Source organism: Culex quinquefasciatus, chromosome 2, assembly GCF_015732765.1.
Source record: "Culex quinquefasciatus strain JHB chromosome 2, VPISU_Cqui_1.0_pri_paternal, whole genome shotgun sequence".
NCBI classification, from domain to species: domain Eukaryota; kingdom Metazoa; phylum Arthropoda; class Insecta; order Diptera; family Culicidae; genus Culex; species Culex quinquefasciatus.
The window spans coordinates 173,743,128-173,758,195 of NC_051862.1; the positions used below are offsets into that span (position 1 = coordinate 173,743,128).

General features: G+C 42.0%; 1 pseudogene; it reads right to left on the reverse strand.

The window, feature by feature from the left end:
* Nucleotides 1-14,596, reverse strand: part of LOC6033094 — a 35,362-nt pseudogene extending 20,766 nt beyond the window's left edge.
* Between the last annotated feature and the right edge of the window lie 472 nt (nucleotides 14,597-15,068).

Below are 15,068 nucleotides of genomic sequence, written 5' to 3' on the forward strand. Positions count from 1 at the left end.
CGCAATTTTTGAACGAGCCCATTCACAACACTGCTGCTCTAGATACAGAAATTGGAATATTTTCATAGCACTTTTGTAAGACTATCTGCCAATTCTAATAAAAATTAGTAGAAGAAACAAATCATGCCAAATGGCTAAGTTGGACAAAAATAATCAAAGAAACAAATTATCATAAAAAAAAAACATATCTTTAAACTAGTCCAAACATTCTAAATATGATTATCAACGCAGGAAAATGCATGTTAAACGGATCTCAGTTGATTACACTTCTATTTCCATTGCAATTTTGAAGTTTAAAAAAAAACCTCCTGATTTTCAGGCAGGTTTGAAGTTGGGGCATAAATATTGAAAAATATTTTCAACGGCCTAACTTTAAATTAAAAATAGGTCAAATAACCACCCTAACCTCCAAAGAAGGAAGGAAGTACACTGCAAGTACGCGCAAGAAGAAAATAATAACAGCTCTCTAGAGCCAATCGCTTGACCACAAAAACAACCAACGACAAGCGTGGTCCACGAGAGAAAGATAAAGAAAGAAAGAAAGATAGAAAAATAAAGTAAAAGAAAACTTACCGGTTGCTGGGCCGAGATCGCGTTCTGCGCATCAAAGTTCAGTAAACCGTTGTTGCATAAGCTGGGCGAAACGCACACGTAGCTGTCATCTGGGCACTGGGTCGGCGGTGGGTTCGGGCGAATCTTGCAGCACTGCTCCTCGGCCGAGTTGCAGTTCTGTTCGGGGATGGAAAAGAAGGGAAATTAATGGAAAAGGTTGTAAATAAAACACCAACGCCCTGGAAATTTATCGCAAAATAATGCTCCTAGATTTTGCGCGAGTCCGAGTCATGGTCTACGGGGAGGAACTTGTAGAAAGGAAGTGAAAGTAAATAAATTTCAAGTGATACTTTTCATTTCCTTCCCAAGGGATCTCAGTCTACAGAACAGTCGGTCCGGTTCAGCTGATAGCTATGCGGTGTCCGATGAATAACAAATGTAGGTCATAAAAGAGTTCCCGCAGACCATCCTCCTCTGCGCGATATCTGCACGTTCCGGCGCGGTCGACGAAGGATGGACTCCGTGTGAGGAAGTTTTCAATGTCGCCGAAGGATGCTCGGGCTGAATTTCAATCAACCAACGAAAAGTGAAATCCAAACCAGTTCCTTACTACCACGGTTAAAGTGCCCAGTTTGATGTGTTCGAGATTTGGCAAAACCTCGCAAAAAACTTTCGATCCCCAGGCTAAGATAAGCACGTAAAACGCAAATTTCCGGTAATTTATTCACAATCAATATTATCTTCTTCACACTAATCGCGATTTCCTTTGGCAGAAGCTATTCTTGGCCAGATCAGTTTGTTTTCGATATTTTTTGGCGTTTGGCTAGTGGTAATCGGCATTCCCCACCTGGGAGAGTGGAGGATGACGTTACGATCCACGTTGTTAGTATGGAAATTTTATTCTTTCGCGCGCGCCATAACCGTTGATGAATGTAAAGTTTGTTCTTGAAAAATAAATCACCCCAAGAGGACATTGGAAAAGAGCTACGACTCTGACGCTGATCGGGCCTGATTGAGGACTAGTTGGGGTGAGGTGACGTGAGCATTTTTAGTGGGAAGTTTTGGGGTGAGTCAAGTGGTTAGAAAAACTGGTTTCTTGTAAAAAAATGCTAGATTAACCTTCTACATTTTAGATACGATTTTTATTCCTGGTTTTTTAAATAACAATTAATTTAAAAGTTCTCTTGGTAAGTGATCATCTACCTTTTTAAACATATTGTATATGTTTAGTTTTTTACTAATTTTCATAATTTTCTTATGGGTCAGGTAATTTATTCAATCCCAAATTATGTTTGTTTGACACTTTCAAAGATTTATTTAAAGGTATTGAAGCACAATGGCGCACCCACCGTCGAGCATTTTTTGCAGAACTGTAAAAAAATTCTCGAGGGTATGCTTTTACAACTTTGAACTAAATTGATAAAATTTTCGTCTTACAGTGTTTATTTGAGAGTCTGTTGTGCAGAACACACACTAAATCAATCAGAAAATTTATTCTCAAGATACAAACACTTTTGTATGGACATTTCGCAAAACATAGAGATTTCTTCAGATAGTCAATTAAAAAAATATTTATAAAATTTTAATCATTTTATTAAATTTAAGTAAGTTGACGACATATCGGTATAAAACGTAAGAGTTTGGGATTTTTTTCAAGATGTCAATGAATTAATTCATATTTTGCCAAATTTTGATAGCAGCATAACTATAATGATGTTCAAAACATTTCGTAATTTTGAAAATCAGATTTGAAATTAAGTAATTTTTCCATAAAGTTCAAGAACAATCAAAAGAATGTAAAATATCAATAAATATTTGATTATGGCACCAAAAGGCCAATTATAAAAATTAACGTTTATTGTAGCTGTCGCCACAATTAAATCAATGATTGCCTCAATTACAGGCAATCAGTAATTACACTACCAAAACCAGCAAACGAAGGTTTTCCATCTGCGATCCGAGCAGACTTCCGTCATTCAGACTTCGAGCTACGCATTCCTTAATTGTAAATCAACGAAAATTTTACGCCAAAAGGTCTAGGTTTCAGCGTAATTTTTGGGCTGCCCTTCTGGCAAATGCTGCATCATGTCGCCGTATGACCCTCGGGGGCATAAAATAATCCAAATTCCGTGATGGTCGTTCCTCAATTTTGTGAAGTATCTCAATCTTCTTTGCTCGTTACACTCAGTTGAATTAAGAATAAAAATAGCTTAATGAAAAATAAATTACAATAAGATTATTTTTAACTAATTTGGTCAAAAATTATTATTTTAATTCAAGCATTTTGTTACTCTTTTTAACTTTCAAGAAACTCTGCCATCTAAATAAAATATTTTTAAAAATTGGATTTACTTTATTAACCTGAGTTTACTTCTGCAACTAGTAGCATGTCCGATTGCTGTTTTATTTATTATACACAAATTCCTCCCTCCTTCCACTAGCCGCTCCTGCCACCATCTTCATTAAGCAAACATTTTTAACAATTATTTAACATAAGTACGCGTATAAATTGAGCATGCATGGTATGAATACGCAAGCAGCTGCTTGGCTGTGGGTCTCTCACAGTTAAGAAGCGCCAAACTGCGCCAACTCATGCTTAGCCGGCGTGCTAAGTGAGGTGACGGTAGCAAATCGGCTTCTTCAATGGTAGCCCACACCGAACAGCTGATACAATCGCTATTTTAAACGAAACAGAATCTGATAGCGCACATGCAAGCCCCTCGTCAGGCAAGAAATGCAAATGCTCGCGGAGATGATATTTGTATCTTCGGGTCGCCAGAACCCCACCGCGATGCAACACGCAAGACTTCACCAGCTCAACAAGTGATTTAAGCTGCGATTTAAAATGGCATCTCCCCTCCCGCCTCTTGCGCGGTTAACCTTTGGAGCAGATGACCCGCTTCTTATCGCGCGGGTGTTCTCCAGCAAATTGGCCGAGGCGCCCCCTGCCATGACAAGTGGCTACCCCTGCTGATTAGCTGGCCAAACCTTGCCGCACAGATCGTTATAGGTTAATGTATGTGACGGGGTTCGTGCGTTGGAGAGGTTCTAGAGATCGTCAGATTGCTTGTTGCGATTTGTACTGATAGATCTGCGATGTAATCAATTTGCTGAAGAACTTTGAACAGTGACATCTTCATTGGGACGATCAAGATTAGAATTCCTTTATAGTCTCAACTCGATCAACAGAGAGATCTTTCATTTGCCTTGTTGACTTCTGATAACAAGAGCTCTCTTGAAGATTCTAAATATATGTTTTTTCGGGTTTCCGATTCTCTAAAAATTCTTCAAGATATTTCTGCGCCTAACTACCAAAACATTACGCTATCTCTACCGTCGCATCCAATGCCGACTCGTTTCACCCAAACACACACATACACCCATGTAGGACGTCGTCCTCGAGGTGTCGATCGCGCAGTTATAGTGTTTAATAAACTGTCAACATCATGCAGTGTCTTGCCGTGGCCCGATGAACTCTCTCCGTCGCCCGTGGCACCTGTACCGGCCGCGATCCGACCAAGTCTGCGTAGACAGACGGAGCGGTTTGTTGGTCAGATATCTGATCCACACACACCTCATCACCCCTGAGGGTAAACCGACGACGACGAAGTTGTTTGACCGTGCCAAATACGGTCGGCAAGAAAGGTGTTTCCGCCGGGGCGGAACAACCCAAACGCGATTAGCCTCATGAGGACATCGCAGATTATCATGACCGTTTGGGCAAACGGTAGTCAAATTCGGTGCAATTTGGAAAGGTCGTACTGAAACCTTTTGCCGTACACCCACGTCACGTTCATCGCATGAAACACATTTGTCTCGGCGTCACTCGAATGTCAAACCAGTCTGTTTAGCTAATTTACACGGTCGGTAATCCGGCTGGAACGCATTAATCAAGGCATCCATAAAAGTCACCGTTGGAGTCGCTTCCTAACGTGTCTAGTCTGATGAACAAATTCGAATCGGTTCATTTCTTCCAGTGCATGCTTCAGGGTAGGTCAGTGATTTATGGTCGCGCACTTACCTGATTGTTGGTGTTGAACTGGTTCAGCTGGCTCTCCTCGACGAATCCGTCCACGCAGAAGGCGTTTGGTGTGCAAACCTTGTTCGGTTCGTAGCACGGAATGAGCTGCGGCACCGGGTAGTCGTACCCGTGCGACGTTACGGTGGTCTTCTTCAGGAACGGCTGCACGCGCACTCCGCTCGTTAACGATGTGGTGGTAAGGCCTGAGCCAACGCGTTCCTGGGTCGTGGTGACGGTATTACCGAGGCCTGGGGAACCTATTGTGTGTTTATTGGAAAATTGTGGAATTTGTTGGAATTGTAAATTGAGAGAAATTGAGGTTAGACCCTGTCAGGCAACGTTAGGAAAGCTAGAAAGAGTTTAAAGAATAGTAAAGCGGAAAGCAGAAATTACTTGGCTGTCTAGGAGGCGTCTGACCGGTTCGTGTACCGGTGGCGGTAGCAGTAGTTTGGCCGAAAGTGTTAGTAGTAACAACGCCGGAAGGAGGCGGCTGTTGCTGTTGCGTATTGGTAGTAGTTGTTACAGCGGTATTAGTATTTCTAGAAACAGTTGAAACGGTATTGGTATTAGTATTGGTGACGGGTACAGGTGGCGCGGGAATGGGAGCAACGCCTGTGGACGTAGTTGTGGCGGTTCTTGTGACGGCGCTTGTGGTCGATACGCCTCCGGTTCGGCCGGGCTGATTCGGTGGTGCTCCAAAGCCTGACGTGACCCTATTCGTAGATGTGAACGTATTCGTTCTGGTTGCGCCGGCAATCGTTTGTCCGGTGGTACCGGTCGTTGCGGTGTTGGTGTTCTGACCGAACTGTCCAGTAGCAGCGGTGTTGGTGGTCTGTCCAAACTGTCCGGCAGCTCCGGCACCGGATGTACCAAACGTTCTGGTAGTAGCGGTCGATGTTCTAGATATTGTTGATCCTCCCGATCCGGTGATAGTTCCTGCTCCAATAGCTCCAGCTCCGATACCTCCAACGCCAGTTTGAGTTGCCGTTGTTCGGGTAGCAGTTGCACCAAACGTTCGACCAGCAACTTGTCCAGTTTGTCCTGCAGTTCCAGCCGTTCCAGCTGCTCCAGCAGCTCCGACGTTCTCGTGGAACTCGCTTGGAAGCTTGACTGGGCCGTACGCGTAGCTCAAAGGCTCCTGCCTGACCGGCTGGCGGTCCACCAGCTGCTCCTCCAGCAGCTCCTACGGCCGCTGCCGCTCCTCGCTTTGTTCGCCAGCTGCCGGCGGTTCCTGTACACCGCCACCAATTTTAGTAGCTTTGAAAGGAGAATCCGGAGCAACCCACCAGAAGGTGGTTTGCTTCTTCTGGTCATGCGGTATTACATCGGTAGGATCCCCACCACCCTGAGCCTGACGTTTGAAAACTGATTTACTCTGTTGGTATGAAGCCGCAGCTCGGAAGCCCTGTCCGGCCGAAATGAACTCGGGCCGGTAGTTGAGCTGGGCCTGCGCTAGCCCTATACAGAGCAGGCCTACAAAGGCCCTCGTTCGGAGGTTCATCTGCAAACAAAAACAAAACTCGTTAGTTCACACATTGTTTAACAAAACGCTACTCAAGATTAAATTTGTGCATACGATATCGAACTTGATTGCTCAGAACCTGTGATCAACCTTGTGTGACAACGGCACTAAACGCTCTCATCAAGGCACCCTTTCAGCCCTAACAAAACACACCAATAAAACAACAAATCAAACCGTTGGCGGGCGCCCTTGTCCAAGGCCCTCGGATTTGGTTCCTTTTTATGAGCCCCCTCATCATAAAACAGCACGCACGTCACGTATCACTTGCCCCTGAATCTTTCTTCCGAACCGTCGAGTGCCTCCCAAACAGCTGCTGCGTCAAGAGATGATCTGCGTGGCTACCTCCAACCAGGATGACAATGAAGAGCGTTGTCATATGGGTGGTGCGTTAGGCCCGCGGACCGGTCGATGATATACAACTAAAGGGAAAAACACGTTTTCGACAAACACAAATCGTTTGAAGTTCAGGGTCACTGGCCGAAGTGGACGCGCGGCCACGTTGAGGAGCCGCTGAAGATTGGAGGATCCCCGAAATCGAAACTAGCTCTGTAGATCGAAACCGGCGAAATATCATCGCGATCGAGAGCGCATCAATCTTCGGTCGGACAGGGGGCCAGGAAGTGGTGCAATCGGCGAGGACTCACGATCGAGGTGTGTCCAGTAGCGTTCTCGTTTCCTGTTCAAGAGGGTCACCGTTGGAGATAGCGTTCGTTGGTGGTGACTTGATGGGGGTCGATCGCTGCGAAATGGACTGGAAACCTTTAATTTGAGTGCACAGGCTGGGACCCAGTTTCGTCGAGGTGGTCTAGCAGGTCGGGTGAGCAAAATTAGTAGGTTTTATCTACTTTTAACGATAACTAATAATTCAGAAGGTAGCATTTTGAAATCTGGATCAACCGCAGGAAAAAGTGATTTTTCACTTCAGCTGTGGGTCATCGATTGAATAAACTTAAGATTGTAAAATATACCTGCGCTGAAGCAAGACCCCGGGTATGATGTATCGACATCGATTACCGAAAAAAAGCCTGAGCAATGATCAACTTCAAAACCACATTTTTGTACAACAAGGACAGGTAAAAATCGACCTGCTTACCCATTTTTTCCAACTCATTCCTTCCAGCCAGTGGTATCCTGCGGTGAAAAACCGCACAACCCCAAAACCAGATTATATAATCCCCAGTGCACACGAGAGGAATGTCAATGTACGCGCCGCGCGTTCGGCAAAACATTGTCATGATCATGTTAATGAACCCCCGATGGGAGGTAATTTATTTCGACCACGGCACAGGGCGTACAGGCAAAACGCCCAAAGTCCCATTGCGCGTCAGGTCCTAGGGTCTATGTACGGACCCCGGTGTACGGGTCAATGGGCGTTGATCGATTTGATACCGTCAACAGTTTAGCCAGATTACCACATCGATGACAATCGTACAAAAGTGACAGACGGACGGGGTGAGCATCTCTGGACGGCCCCTCAACGTAGCAGGTTCGGGGGTTGGTGGTCACATGATGAATCGATTGGGTTCAGTGGGACAGGTTCTCTGCTGGCCTGTGCTTGCGCTAGGAGCGTGGTGAAATGTTTTGAGCGGACTTTGGCCTTTTCGCGGGTCACAATGTGGCCGATTGCGGCCATTGTTGTGACGATCGGTCACAATGTTTTGATCGCGCAGTCGAATAGCGCTGCGCTGCCGCTGCTGCCTGAAGTTATCTAGGACGCGCACCTGAGTGATGGGCTGTTTTCAGCGGAATGCATGAACAATGTGAAATGTGACAGTTGAGTTGGAAGGGGGATCAAGAAAACATAAAGGAAAATTTCTTGTTTTCATTTTAACTGAATTGAAATTTAGTATAGAAGGTTGAATTTGTTGACAACTAATCAAGTTAGCAAAAGAGTTCATACATCCGACTCTTTGGTTATCGATCTTCGCTATCTCAATTTTTCTTTATATATCGATTCTTTCTCTCGAAGTTCCTCTTAACTCTATGTCTTCCTCCTTGGTGGTCCCTTGAATTTCATTTACTCAATAAAAAACATTTCATTTTTCAATATTGATTTTTCTTGCCAATATATTTTTGTTTGAGAAGTGGAGCTATGAAGCAAGTTTGAAATTCGTTTGTTTTTGTTAACTGGACATTGCCATAATTGTCTCCCAATTTTATATCTGGGTATCAGAAAAAATATATTATTGGCCAAGTACTAATTTTGCTTCGTTCTGTTTACTGATTTTCCTCATTCTCGATTGTTTCTCGATGTTGATAAAGGTTTATTTAGAAATTATGTTAAAGGATATACAAATATTGTTTGCTAGAAATCTAGCTTCTCAGAATTTTCGAAGAAACGTCAAATTTGAGAATGTTAATATTTCAGCAATTGTTGATCTAATTTTTTATGTAAATAAGAACAAAATTATAAAATCAAGACTCTAGCAAACAAAAATTAATGAACAATAAAACATGATTCAAAATTCCAAAATTTATATCGAGAAATTGGACGATCCTCAGATAAAAACTTTTTCAATTTCTTCTGATTAGTTTTTTATTGTGAATTGTGATGAATTTAATAATAAATTTGGACAAATTGTCTCATAACATGTAAATTGTGAAAAAATCTCATAGAATAATTATTTTGATTGTTATATAAACCTGACTGTAACCTGGAAGGTAATAAAGCCGAAATGACCAAAGCCAGGTTAAAGTTGACCTGAATACCTAAATTCAAGTTTAATATTATCAATCTTTTAGTTGCCACCATCTACTGATCTTTTTTTAGAAAAGTTGTTGAGCAACGAATCACAAATTTATATCGGAGTGATAGGCCTATCGAATGCCGGATGTCTCTTTAATTAGATCGCCAAAGTTCACACGTTCCCGCCTTAACCCAGCTGCCAATCAGCGTGACAGTTTTATAATTAAAGCTAACAAATCATTCCACAGGTTGTCCAAACAAATTTTTCAACACACACTGCACTGCCCAAATCATGATTTATTCGATCGCGTCGTGTGCCTTGAATAACAACTCATAATTGGATCGCTGCTCGCACTGTCTTTGCACCCCCACGGGACGGTGGGGACTGTCAGAAAATTTGATGCATTCATTTGGTGGGATATGCATTCCTTCCACAAACCACCAGAAGGGTACTTTCGACGGTGGACGACAGTTTAACGCCTGTCACTCGCTAAATTGCCACATTTCACGGCCTGTCAATCACCATTTCGCTTACGGGTCCCATAAGGAACCTACAGGCAGCGTTGGGGTCCCCTCACTCGATAAAAGCATATCGCACGCCTCAAATCTCACAAAAATACACACGTTTATAACTTCATAAAATGGCCCTCCCTCTCGGGCTTAGCCTTGGGGCACCTAGGGTCTTGTTCGGGGTCCCGAGGTCTGGACCCACAACGTGCTCGCACACACGTGATCATCGTTTTGAGCCGCTCCAAGAGTGTGTGACAACAAAAACGCTTCAAGCCGTCTAATTATTACGCCTTGTCTCTTAATTCAAACTTTTGCACTGGGGGAGTCGTGCTCGTGGCCAAAAACAACCATTAGTTACGGTCGACACTATTATGTTTAGGGGAGGGTATAGCTACATAGGTTGAGAGGGCGTTTACGAGTAGTGCCAGCTCAAAAAAATCTGGTGAAACTTCAGGACTGGGATCCATGTGGGTGCCAAATTATGATTTTCAGGAGGTTTATTTGTAAAACAACAGTACAATGTGGAGCAACGCTACCAACTCTGCCTTCTTCACCCTCCAAGTTACTAAACACAAGCGCCCATTCCTCCCATATTCGTCGCTAATCCAACAACATCCAACAGTGGCCGCATGCGCTCGAAGGTATCATGTTCGATCAGATAAGATTTATTGAACCTCTTTTCATCCCACCACGGAACGTGTCTGTCCCGGGGGGACAGTAGCCTCCCCGGCCACCCGAATTTGGTCAGCTGACTCAATCCCCGGCCTCCCCAGCCTCATTAGTTGACACCTAATTGTTTAATGACTTGTGAATAGATCCCCAATTAACGCGGCCCAAGTAGGTCCCCCTCTGCAGGAGTACAGCGAAGCCACCAAAAACCGAAACTTTCGTAATTCGCTCCAAAACCCGCGAGCGCGCGCACCCGTGATTGATTGCATTTGTTTTAATTTTTTATCCCTCGGGCGAGATTCGAACCGGAGCGGAGCTCTCGGAGTCGGTATTAGGGTACCAATTTACGTAAGCGCGTAAATAGTTGATTGATTTGTTGTAATTTAAAAGGGGGTTCGGGGAGGGACGTTTCTTCGGCGGATCATTTTCATCAATCGACCATTCATGTGCGAGGTCGTTGTTGTTGATCATGTAGGTGATGCTGCGTTGTCGTGTACAAAGCCTGTTCAGGGGTCTAAGCAAGGTCTGGGCACATTGAGCGAAAGGTTAAACCTTTTGTTCCCCGTTGACCAGCCGAGGCAAGCCTCGTGAGACATGAGCTTGTAGTTTTACGTGAATAATACAAAGTTGTCGCTTGAAAACCTTGTATGCTTAAGCGATGGAGATGCACGGTTGATCACAAAAAAAACTTAAATGGGTTGAGATTTTTGGTAATGAGATTCTCCTATTCTACTTGGAGTGCCAGTTCAAAATTTGAATTCCAAAGAAGCAGCTCTTCGCATTCAGGTTGAGCAACCCCCTCGGCTGACAGTTTCACATTATTTGTGCCAAATGGCAGTCCCATCAATATCTCGAGACACCCCTGCTTAAACGAGGGCCCAAACGACATCAGCTGCGTGCTAAATGTTCTCATCTCCGCAAATGACTGGAGCAGATGAAAAGTGTCTGAGAGGTCAAAAGATGAAACCATAAAGATGCAATGGAGCAAATCTCTTGTCGGCGGCGACGACACAAAATTTGTGTTGCAGATGATCTTAGTTGGGACCCCAAGTACACGGGAAAAAATAAATTTACCAAAATAAAGGTGGTGCAAATCTGTACAAAAAATCTTTTTTTTTTTCAGTGCACCTAAGCAGAAAGGTGTACCGAGATCATCCGCCTTTTGACGATTTGTACCTCCGACACAGAATTGCCCAACGGTGGTGGTGGTGGCATTAGGTCGCGCACACAAATCGTAATAAAAAGCGAAAATAGATGTGACCCAGGACCAGGTGTCGTCACGAGTCGTGAGAAGCGGTTTAATTAGTTTCGACGCGCCGAGAAGAGATTATGTACAATTCGCGCTGAAGATGCGTGGTTGTTTTGCCCTTTTCAGTTGGCCAAATAAGTGTCAAAATTGTGGGCAGTTGATTTTGGGACTTCACCGGGTTGATCTCATTTGAGGGTTGTTGCCCTTGAGGTAAACCCAAAAGTGGTGATCTGTACAGATTTCGAAGAAAGGAGGACAAAAAGTGGTCCACGAAGCAAGTTGTCGGCAGATTGAATCACTTTTATAGCGCAATAATGTCAGTTGATATTCATTTTATGGCTGTGCAAAAGTAAGTTTTCTGATTTTTTGTTAATTTTAACTGCGCTGATTAATTGCTGCGATTTAAGACAGCCAGGTGATACCATCAGAAGCAAATCAATGGTATTGTAATTTTATTCATTTTTATTTTCAAAGTATCGAATGGATATTTTAAATTATATAAAAAAGATCCCAACAATATAGAAATTATTCTTTTTTTGCGAAATTAAAAAAAAATGCTCAGATTTTATAACTTTTTTTTAATTTTTGAAACTTTACAAAATAATTGAAGACCGGCCTGTGGCTTAATGGCTACGGCTCCTGCCTCATAAGCGGAAGGTTCAGGGTTCGATTCCCGACCGTCTCCTTGAAACTTTTCGACTTTAATTGAACTTTGAATATGAACAAAAACGCATAGAATCAGGTGGGATTGGATGTCGGATGCTCTAGACATGCGGCCACCAAGGGATTAATACTCCTTGAGTGAATTAATCCGTAGTGGTGAAATAATGTCACAAGGTCATTTACTATATAATACAACAATCCCTTCCCCAACGATTCCCTACACACCACACACCATTATAATCTATAAATAACTCGAACCGGTTGGTACGGTATGTCCCCATCTTCTTCTTCTTCCCCTGTTGGTTCTATGAAATGTGGGATCCGTTCATAGAATCTGTCTCATGCGGTTAATGCAACGCAGTAGGCCGGGCCGCTTTAATGAGTGTAATACACTTCGGGGGTTCTCGAAAGTACTGCAATCATTAATAATGGCAAGAAGGAACTTGAGGCGTAATCTAACCATAAGTTCTTCCCGGATGCTTTCTTCGGACTGGCTGCGCTTGTGTTCGATTAGATTAGATTAGATTAGATTAGAAACTTTACAAAATAATTGAAATAAAATAAGTACTAACAATTTTGTCTAAGTTAAAACCAAGCCAATCAAAATTCTAAAACTTTTGTGTATTATGTTATTGTCAATGATTTAACAACATTGTGTAAAAATATCTTGAAATACAATACCATATCATCGTATTTGATCTTGACATGTGGTTTCAATAAAACAAAAAATTAAATAAAATATATTTAAAATTTTATAGTATGAATTTGTCCCATACTTGGTACCAACAATTTCAAGAAATCTTTGAAAGTTTTCAATATGAGAAATAAAAAACTTTTTCATTGTCAAGTAGTGCAAAGGATCCTATGGGAATTTTAAGATTTCAAAAACTTTTGTCATATTTTTTAATTGTTCCAAATCTTTGAAAACTTTTTTTTTTGGGAAAATACACATCAATATCTTAATTATTTTAAGCATAAAAATTTATTACAAAAAACATAGACATGAAAACAAAAAAATTTATAAACTTCGAAATATAAATTGATAAATTTAAAAGTTTTTTTTAAGAATAAGGTCATTGTTGATATTTTTCAATGTTTTGAAAAATTAAAGAAAGTGACAAAAACTTTAGAAAATAAATTAGAAAACAACCAATTTTTTCCTGTGAAAATATTGCAAACATGTTTTCCACATTATTAACATAACATACAAACATTTAAAAAAATATAAAATAACTCACTATTTTATACATAAAATAAGATCAGAGGTATATTTACAACAAGAAGCAACTAGATAATGAAAATAAATTTAAACATTTTCGAGAATGTGTTAGTTAAAAAGTGTGTAGTTCATCATGATGAAACAACATGAATGTAAAATATTTTCCGTGTTATTCAATACAAAAACAGAAACTGTTTATTTCTATTGAGATGAATTTTGTTTTTAACATTTAAAAACAAACATTTCCAACCAAAAATTTTTAGAAAAATAAAATTGTTCAGAAACAAAGATAAAAACAAAAAATGAAATATTAATAAGAATTTAAAATTTTGCAAATCAACTTAATTTAAGTTAAGTAAACCAAAAACAACTCCATTCATTATGCTCCCAATTATCTAACAAACTTTTTGGCACCGCTTTGCTCGACTCGTTTCAACCAAAATTTTACCACAACGGCCCAGCTTTTCCTCGTGGGTCCAGCAAAATCTGCTTCAAGCTGCTGCCTGTTGCTGCTGCTGCCAGCTGCCACTGGTCCTGCTGCCATCTATCAGCGCACGAGCCACGACTTCACGGTATCAAATCACTTCTCGTGTCCAAGCCATCAACTTCGACTCTGCGAGTCAACAACATTTCCAGCATAAGCGCATTTGAGGATTTGAGGCGAACAACAACAACAACAACAGCAAAATATTGATAACTAACAGTCGAAGCTGGAGGCTTCGTAATTTATGCTAATTGAAACAAAAAGGCGAATAAAAACTTAAGCGTTGAAATGATAAAACCGATGTATAATTTCACTGCTGAGTTTGTGGAACCCATTTCGCCACAAACTTTGTCAAAACTCATCAACTTTGAATGCTGAGCGCGAAGACAGCACAAAAAAAATGAGGACAAATCACACCGAGGGGGCGTTCATGTAACAAGACGAAGAGGTTGTGTAAAGCGCTGATCGACGGGCTGATCCTTGACGGTTGGCGACACTATGCTGTGTGAAGTGTCCTGAATAGCTGAGAGCACATGGTTCGTCCAGTTGAGCAGTTCACAAGCACTCTTAGAACGGTTCTTGGCAAATTGTAGAATTTATGTTCGAGCATTCATTTTTGATATCGTTTGCACTCTTGCACTTGCACATTTGAAGCACAACTTTTTTTACCGTTGTAGAACAATTTCCAAAAGCTTACTTTTTCAAAGAGTTTGACTCTCTTCAGCGTCTTCCGACTGTATTATCTTTCACTTGTTCTTAACCAGAACAGAAGAAAAAATGTCACTGCCACTGTTTTATCCTGCGTCAAACTTTAGATTTTTCCGTCACTTCCCAGAATCGAACCGAGACCGACCGCGTGCAATTGCACCACCGAACGCGCGCAACACCAGGATATCCGCGTGATTCGCACAAAAAAAAAGCACACCCGCGATTAAGGAACTGTGCCTGCGCACAGCACAGCTAAAATACTCAAACTCAAGCAAATTCGGCAAGCGATCGCCAAACTATGAGTGCGGGTCGCCAAGATCAACACCTTTTATAGCCGATCAAGTTTTTCTCCCTTCGGCGCGGCCGATCGGCGACGACGATGACGATCTGCGTGTGTGCACAAGCGCGCGATGCTCACTTCGGGAAGCTTTCTTTCTTGGCCACAAGCTCCGAGAAGGTTCGTCGCGCGCCGGCTAGAAGTCTCACCCCTCGAAAGTATCTCAACGGCAAAGGGGATGCTTGGAGCTCTAGCCGGAACTCACGCTCTCGCGAGATCTGATTAGCTCCGAGTTTGTTGATTAAGCGTGATCGCGAAAATTTCTTCACAGAATACAAGATTATTAGAAGCTTTTTTCGCAATACTTCTTTCATAAATACTTGCAAAAAGAATTTATTCAAAATGTATCGTAATAAATAACCAATTTTTTAGCAGCCTTTTCCAAACAAAGCAAAACACCGGCAAATTGAACCGTCCATTCAATGTTCTACCCACTTGAGAGACGGTG